At 48.9% G+C, this 9438-nt stretch overlaps 1 long non-coding RNA gene across 1 annotated transcript; it reads left to right on the top strand.

Moving 5' to 3' along the window:
• Nucleotides 1–7: 7 nt before the first annotated feature.
• Nucleotides 8–2459, top strand: LOC143506836 (uncharacterized). Its single transcript, XR_013128501.1, has 2 exons — nt 8–903; nt 1285–2459. It is a non-coding gene; the product is annotated as an uncharacterized LOC143506836 (long non-coding RNA).
• The last annotated feature ends 6979 nt before the right edge of the window (nt 2460–9438 follow it).

Below are 9438 nucleotides of genomic sequence, written 5' to 3'. Positions count from 1 at the left end.
ATTCTCTTTCAAAAAAGGATATCCATTTACCTCATCCATGCACTTTAAATTAAACATTCAAAGAAGAAAAAAGAAAAAGAAAAAAAAAACCGAGGAGAGAAGTTTATACGAAGATGGGAATGCCACGGCATGAAATGACTCAGCACTTTTCTGGACTTTTGGGGAGGACAGATCCCCTCCCCCGCTGTGGTTTTGTGAGTGGATGTGATTCTTCAGGCCTTCACTTCACATTGGAACTAAGAGGGCACGCTCTCCTCTCCTCCTCTCTTCCTTTGTATCTAGGCGACAGTATGTAAATAAGTAGACCTTTTGGATTGGCCCCGCCCCCATTTCTTGCTGTTTCATCATTTCCAGCTGTGTCTGTCCACCTGGCAATATAAAATGGGGACTTCATTCGCAGTATGAGAAGTGTAAAAAAAAAAAAAAAAAAAAGAAGACATTTTGATCTCTTTATTTTTTTCTTCTGGTGGTTTCTGGCTCTGTGCATTCGTCACACTTGGGAGAAGCATTTGGTCTTTGGTGTGTTGGGAATGGAACGCGTCTCCGGTGTGGGATCTGGACGCCTTCCAGGATTTCCCACCCTTTGAAATGGAATATCTGTCTCCACTCTGCAATTCTGCTCCGCTTGGCTGGGTACTCGTGTGCGCCACTTGGATTCGCGAATGCTGGTCCGAGTTTTCATCCCTCGCTCTCTCTCTCTCTCTCTCTTTCTCCAACTTGGTCTCCAAGGCATATCCCTCCATCCACCCTCTCCCTTCTCCTGTTCTCACTCCCTCGGTCCATCTCCTTCTCTCTTTCCCTTCTCCACCCCCACCCCCCACCCCGACTCTATGAAGACCCCCGGCAGGCGGTGGAATCCACACACGTCTTACTTACTGGAAATTGCAGCAGGGCCGTGTGAAGGTAAGAGGCCTCGCAGTGCTGTCCCAGTATTTATGAGATCTGCTCTGTTTCCTCTGGGCAACCTTCGGTTATTTATTCAGTCCTTAGGTGGGCTTCAGACCAGCAAGAAAATAATAAAAATTACACATAAATAATTAAAAACATTTTTTTTTAAGAAAAGAAAGTGCTCAGCAAAAAAGAAAAAAAAAAAGGAATCGCCAAAGACAAAATGTAGAAAATGTCGGTCCCGGTCCAAACAGCGTCATTAAATAGAGCTGATCTCAGCTTCTGTTCTCTGAGGATTACTGCAGCCATGATGTGTTTGTGCCCTGGGTGTTGTAGGGGCGAGTTGGGCGTGTGTGACTCATGCTTGCTCTGTCTCTTCCTCTTCCTCTTCCTCAGCAACCACACGGCAGCACGTCTGCAACTCTGCGGTACCTTTCACCGCCCCGGCCACCTCGCACGGAGCGCCGCGTTCGCATCGTCACGGCTACATTACCCCCACCCCCGCGCAGCGACACGGAGTCCAATTTCCAGAATTCCTGGGACGCGGCAAAAACGTTCACGTAACAGCCGACGTGGAAACGCCCCCCCTCGGAGAGGAGACGGAGAGACCGGGAGTTCTCTGCTTTGTTTATGATGAAATAATCATTTTGTTTTTGTGGTTTTATTTTACTTTTTTGGGGTTTTTTCTGCGCGGTCGCATGGTCTGTCTTGGCGTGTGCGGCCTTCTCTTCCTGGCGCTCGCCGTGATGCGTGGAGCAGCGTCCCACGCGTTTGCTTCCCCTCGGAAGACGACCGTTTGTTCCCGCTTAAAGGAGACGCGTGGCGGCTCCGGGAGCCTGACCCATGGCTGTCTGCTGGAAAAGACGCTGGCTGAACACTTCACTGTATGTTAAAGCACGCTGATTCTTATTTCTTCTTCCAGCATGAGGAATTTTACGGAGACTGTAACTACACCACAGCCTTCTTGGACCTGTTGAAGTCGTACATTTCTGAATTCCGAAAGCTAATAGCCCGGGACGTGGACGGTGAAAAAGAAAAGACACATTATTCGTACATAAAATAAACTTTATCGAAGGAATGTTTATTAAAAGGGAGAAAGAAAACTCTTGACACGTCATGTTTCGTGATTCATGAAATGCCATCCGATCAGAGGATTTCAGTTTGTCTAGAGGGGTTGTTAATGTGACATTCACATTTAGAAAACTTCCGACACCCAACTCTGTTTCTTTCATTTAATTTTCCCTTTCCTCACTGTTTGGTTACTTATAAGGACCTATTTGGAATATGCAAAGAATAGAGAGGTGTCTGAGATCTTTAGAATGTACTGTACCAAGCTTCATAATGTTGTCAATTCTGGGTATTCCAACTAACGTGTTTTTCAGTTAATCTAGTCATATGGATTAACCTTGTGCTTTTCTGCGTCTATGTATACTGCCATATTTTCTTTCTTCTTTTTTTAAAATTATTTTAGGTACATGAAACATGTCATTTATTTATGGTCTTTTTTATCTAGTTTGTAAATTGTAAAATAGAAATATGAGGAAAAATAAATGACTGCCAAGTGCGTTGTAGTAAGAGCCCGGGTAGATTTATGTGAAACTCACACTTGAGCGATAGAGCTGTGATTCTTCAAAACCACGTTCCTGGAACGCTGAACTGCGTCTGGTCTCCAGACGGACCATGTTCCGGAGTGCCCCGTCCTTCAAGGCGCTGTCTGGCTATGTGCACGCAGATTTTAGATCAACAAACGGTGCCGTTGGTGTCTTGTCGGTCGGCTGGTCGGTTCCGTGCACCGTTTGATCGCGTGCTTACACTACAGTTGCCCCTGCACGCATCTGGACTGGTAACGTAAACCGTTTCTGGAGGACTTCAACGACAGGCCCAAAAATAATTTATTTATTATATATTATTACTTTTATTATTACATAATAATAAAATAAAACTCCATTCCTCTTTCTAATTCCTGTATCCCCTCCTCTCTGCAACCTCCCCTCCCATCCTGCTCGTGCGAGGCGAGAGTGCTTGTGTAAACTCTTAGACCTGATTTCCACAACAAGGATCTTGGCTGTGGATAAGTACTGCGTTACATTTTCAAAGGGGGTGGAGGGGTGAGGTGAACGAATCCTCTGCCGAAGAACAATTTCGACAATCAAACAGTATTGCGGGGAAACGCTGTAGTGGGGATAGAGGCTCGCTCTCTCTCTCTCTCTCTCTCTCTCTCTCTCTCTCTCTTTCTCTCTCTCTCCAGCGAGCGTCTTCCTGTCCTTTCTGTGCACTGAATGCGCTGTGATACAGGCCCAGTGGCGCAGCGTACACGTTTAATCAGTAAACATCTGTTTCCCGGAGCCTTCTTCGTCCGCGATGATGGCTGATTGTGTGGGGCCTGCGATAAATAAAAGGGGGCGAGAAAAAAAAAAAAGGACGAACGAAAAAGAAAGAAAAAATCTACAGTTTTAGAATTGCAGAAACCCCGCGTGAGCCTGGCTATGTTTTTTTTGGGTTTTTTTTTTCCTGCAACAATCACCCTAATGAAGGAAGCATGCATTATGCATGTTTAGGCGCCTGGCGATGAGCAGAGAGGAAGCGAGAAAGGGAAATAAAGAAAGAAGGGGGGAGAACTTAAACTCTGAGGCAGGAAAGTCTCACCGGGCTGACAATTAGTGGCTAGTTAATGAGGTAGAGAGGTGGCGTTGTTTTGGAGGGAGAGGGGGAGGGAGGGTTCGTCTGTAGAGATGTGTGTAGGGGTGTGTTCCCAGTGCGTGGTGTGCAGGGTTGCGTTACAAGAGGCTTCGCTCATCTCTGAGATCTCGGACGAATCCCGGTCTATTGTAGATGAAGCGTTTCAGAGTCGTACTGATCTGGGATCAGAGTCGTTCCCTGCTGCAAAATCAGACTGTAGAGAAGCTCTTCCAGGTCCCAGCGCACAGATTGTGCTGTCAGCATTCAGAGAGTTGAAACGGCAGACCAGGGCTAAAACACTATCCTTAATCTGCAAGACAAGGGCTAATACACATTTCCTAATCTCAAAAGCCAGGGCCAATACACTACCCTTAATCTCATGGACCAGGGCTGAAACACTGAAGCGCCATCCTAGATGAAGGTTGAAACACCAGCCTCTCCACAACACCAGACAGGCTGTGTGGTTCTTACGTACCTTCGTGTGTCCTGGGTTAAAATGTCGTTTTGGTTTCGCGATAGTAATCGAAAGGCAGAGAGATAGGACTGATTGAGACCAGTAATGCTGAACTACAAACTTCACTTTTAACGGACTAATTAAGGATTAGCATCGTTTTGGGACTGACTTCCGTTTTAGCAGATTTCAACATGCCCGTATTCCCATATTTCCATAATCACCTTTAATCTCTATGCTGCCTCCCTGCTGGCTAATCTCTCACTTGGACAGCCGCTCGTACAGGACTAAGACTACGGTCACGACTCTTCCAGAGACCCGTATGGGAGTCTCAGACCACTGGACAGAGGTCGGGACAGAACCAGGAAGGGAGGTTTGGACCAGCAGGAATAAGGCATTATCAGGCGTCAATCTCTTGGGTTTTATCAAATCTATAATGTAATGAACTGTTAAATTTATATTTATTTTTATAATGACCTATTTTATAAAATTACAACAAATCCTTATTTATGTCCTTTGTCAACAATGACTGTAATTGCATGCCACTTAATGTATAGATGAATGGAGCATTATATAATCGTTTAGATGAACTATGCTTCTAAGGATCTTAGATCATGTATATATCTTGTCTAGCATTTACTATCAAACTACGATTGTAAAATAAGTGGAACGTAATCAGGATTTGAGTCCAAACCTTCTCTCGTGTTGAATGTTTTTCACAATATGGTTGCGGTGGTGTTTAGTATGTGAAGTGTGTACGCGACGCTTGATTGTTTCGGGTGGCAGACACACTCTGAGTTCTATTCCAAACAGCCCCGCATGATTAATGACAGATAGATGACGATGATAATGAGGTTTGCCTAACAGTGGCACACTTAGCCGCCCCGTCCTTTTAGAGACAGAGATGGAGGGAGAGAGAGAAAGAGAGGGGGGGATAGAGAGAGAATGGGGGAGATAAAAAGAGGGATGGAGGACTGACAGATGGAGGACTGAGAGATGGAGGGATGTGAGACGGAGGGATGTAAGATGTTGTACTGGAGACGAGTGCATTCTTCTCCGCTCACAAACACTCCGGTTTCGAGCTTAACCAGCGTTAGTTGCTACAACTTCTCTCCGCACCTCCAGCATTGTGGCCTGTCAATAGGGTGAGCAGCCGTACGTCACACAGAGGCAGCGCGGACGCCATTACGGCTCTGACCCATCTGCTCCGCTGTGCCGTTTGATTAGTATTTATGAGACTGTGTAAAGAAAGGCCACCGGTTCTAAATCAGGCAAGGCGGGTGTTTGGCACAGTGGAGCTCACTGAAACCTTCTACTCGAGTTCAACAGATCAGCCTGTGGAACGCAACAAAGAGCTGGCAGGAGCCCATCCATTGAGAGAGAGAGAGAGAGAGAGAGAGAGGAGAGGAAGAGAGAGGGAGGCAGAGAGGAGAGGGAGAGAGAGAGAGAGAGAGAGAGAGAGAGAGAGAAGGAGATGGAGAGAGAGACAGGGAGAGAAAGAAGGAGAGAGAGAGAGAGGGAGGGAGAGAGAGAGGAGAGGGAGAGAGGAGAGAGAGAGAAGGAGAGAGAGTGAGAGAGAGAGAGGAGCGGAAGAAAGAAAGAGAGAGAGAGAAAGAGAGAGGAGGGGGAGAGAGATTTAGTTCCTGAGTTTGCAAGTGTACTGCAGGACTATTCACACATACAGCCATGCCATTCCTCCCCCATACCCCTAACACACACACACACACACACACACACACACACACACACACACAGACACACACACACACACACACACACACACACACACACACATACACACACACACACACACACACACACACACACACACACACACACACACACACACACAGACACACACACACACACACACACACACACACACACACACACACACACACACACACAGACACACACACACACACACACACACACACACAGACACACACACACACACACACACACACACACTCACACACACACACACACACACACAGACACACACACACACACACACACTCACACACACACACACACACAGACACACACACACACACACACACACACACCACACACACACACACACACACACACACACACACACACACACACACACACACACACACACACACACACAGACACACACACACACACACACACACACACACACACACACAGACACACACACACACACACACACACACAGACACACACACACACACACACAGACACACACACACACACACACACACACAGACACACACACACACAGACACACACACACACACACACACACACACAGACACACACACACACACACACAGACACACACACACACACACACACACAGACACACACACACACACACACACACACACACACACACACACACACACACACACACACACACACACACACACACAGTGTGCAAACAGAGTTCCAACTAAGCCTTCATGTCGGCTACAGTCCAAGATCAATACAGCAACCAGCTTTAGTGCGTTTACAGAACCCTCGATCTCTGTCAAACACCAAACATTTAAATTACAAAGGACAATGAGGAATCATTCCTCACCACACCAGGAACACAGGACAGAGGTTTATAAATCACATCAAGGACTAATCTCTCCTCAAGCCCTCCGAATAGTTTCCCATACGTTTGTGATACTAACATGCAAAATATCGAACACAAAGTCAACATCCATCAAAAGGGAGCATTGTTCTTTGTTTGGTTTGAAATGAGAGAGAGAGGAAGAGAGAGAGAGATAAAGTGAGAGAGAGAGGGAGAGAGAGGGAGGTGGAGAGAGAGAGAGAGAGAGAGAGCTCAACAGAGGTCTGGCGGTGATCCACTGCTGACTGTGTGGACAGGGAGGCAGGTGGAGATGTGGAGAGAGAGAGTGACTGGAGGAGGGGGGTGATGGAGAGAGAGAGGGTGGAGAGGAGGGGGGTGATGGAGAGGGAGAGGGTGGAGAGGAGGGGGGTGATGGAGAGAGAGAGGGTGGAGAGGAGGGGGGTGATGGAGAGAGAGAGGGTGGAGAGGTGAGCGGATGCTGTGAGCCGTTCTGTTGAACCGTTCAGTGGCGGAGTGGGTCCATCTGCCGGGCCGTACCGGCCAGCAGGGCGGCGACAGGCAGTGGAGGCAGGACGGACTGGCCTTCAAACCCCCAGAGCGGGAAGATGGTCGTCTATCCAGAACAACTGCCACCTCCCAAGACCAAGGCCTGGGATTGGTTGCGCTGTTATGATCATCGACGCATCCCAACATTAGCCTCCACCTTCGCTCCACCTGTATTATGGGTGGGGGTGCAGACAGCATGGTGAGGCATCGGGTGATGGAGGGCTTGACGGGGGTCACCGCAGCCTGGGCACCACCCTCCATTAACAGTGCACATGTAAACCAGGCATCCGGGAAGGTGCAGGTTTCCTCTCTCACACTGAATCTTCATGACTCCACCTCTTTTTAACTGGTGTAAGGTGTTATATTCAAGTTTTCCCTCATCACCCTCTACACCACTCTCTACACCACCCTCATCACTCTCTACACCACCCTCATCACTCTCTACACCACCCACATCAGCCTCAACATCACCCACTACACCACCCTCATCACTCTCTACACCACCCTCATCACTCTCTACACCACCCTCATCACCCTCTGCACCACTCTCTACACCACCCTCATCACTCTCTACACCACCCACATCAGCCTCAACATCACCCACTACACCACCCTCATCACCCTCTACACCACCCTCATCACTCTCTACACATTTACATTTACATCTATGGCATTTGGCAGACGCCCTTATCCAGAGCGACTTACACCACCCGACTTACACCACCCTCATCACTCTCTACACCACCCTCATCACCCACTATACCACCCTCTACACCACCCTCATCACCCTCTACACCACCCACATCACTCTCTACACACCACCCTCATCACCCTCTACACCACTCTCTTCAGCCTCTACACCATCCTCATCACCCACTACACCACCCTCTACACCACCCTCATCACCCTCTACACCACCCACATCACTCTCTACACCACCCTCATCACCCTCTACACCACTCTCTTCAGCCTCTACACCATCCTCATCACCCACTACACCACCCTCTACACTACCCTCATCACCCTCTACACCACCCACATCACTCTACACCACCCTCATCACTCTCTACACCACCCTCTACACCACCCTCATCACCCACTACACAACCCTCATCACTCTCTACACCACCCACATCAGCCTCAACATCACCCACTACACCACCCTCTACACCACCCTCATCACCCACTACACCACCCTCATCACTCTCTACACCACCCACATCAGCCTCAACATCACCCACTACACCACCCTCATCACCCACTACACCACCCTCATCACTCTCTACACCACCCACATCAGCCTCAACATCACCCACTACACCACCCTCTACACCACCCTCATCACCCACTACACCACCCTCATCACTCTCTACACCACCCACATCAGCCTCAACATCACCCACTACACCACCCCCATCACTCTCTACACCACCCTCATCACCCACTACACCACCCTCATCACCCTCTACACCACCCTCATCACTCTCTACACCACCCTCATCACCCTCTACACCACCCTCATCACTCTCTACACCACCCTCATCACCCTCTACACCACCCTCATCACTCTCTACACCACCCTCATCACTCTCTACACCACCCTCATCACCCACTACACCACCCTCTACACCACCCACATCAGCCTCAACATCACCCTCTACACCACCTTCATTACCCTCTACACCACCCACATCAGCCTCAACATCACCCTCTACACCACCTTCATCACCCTCTACACCACCCTCATCACTCTCTACACCACCCACATCAGCCTCAACATCACCCACTACACCACCCTCATCACTCTCTACACCACCCTCATCACCCACTACACCACTCTCATCACTCTCTACACCACCCTCATCACTCTCTACACCACCCTCATCACCCACTACACCACCCTCATCACCCTCTACACCACCCTCATCACCCTCTACATCACCCTCATCACTCTCTACACCACCCACATCAGCCTCAACATCACCCACTACACCACTCTCATCACTCTCTACACCACCCTCATCACTCTCTACACCACCCTCATCACCCACTACACCACCCTCATCACCCTCTACACCACCCTCATCACCCTCTACACCACCCTCATCACTCTCTACACCACCCACATCAGCCTCAACATCACCCACTACACCACCCTCATCACTCTCTACACCACCCTCATCACCCACTACACCACCCTCATCACCCTCTACACCACCCTCATCACCCTCTACACCACCCTCATCACTCTCTACACCACCCACATCAGCCTCAACATCACCCACTACACCACCCTCATCACTCT

The sequence above is a fragment of the Brachyhypopomus gauderio genome, unplaced genomic scaffold, assembly GCF_052324685.1.
Source record: "Brachyhypopomus gauderio isolate BG-103 unplaced genomic scaffold, BGAUD_0.2 sc543, whole genome shotgun sequence".
Lineage (NCBI taxonomy): Eukaryota > Metazoa > Chordata > Actinopteri > Gymnotiformes > Hypopomidae > Brachyhypopomus > Brachyhypopomus gauderio.
Note: the sequence above shows the minus strand (reverse complement) of the source record. Positions and strands in the feature narration are given on the sequence as shown.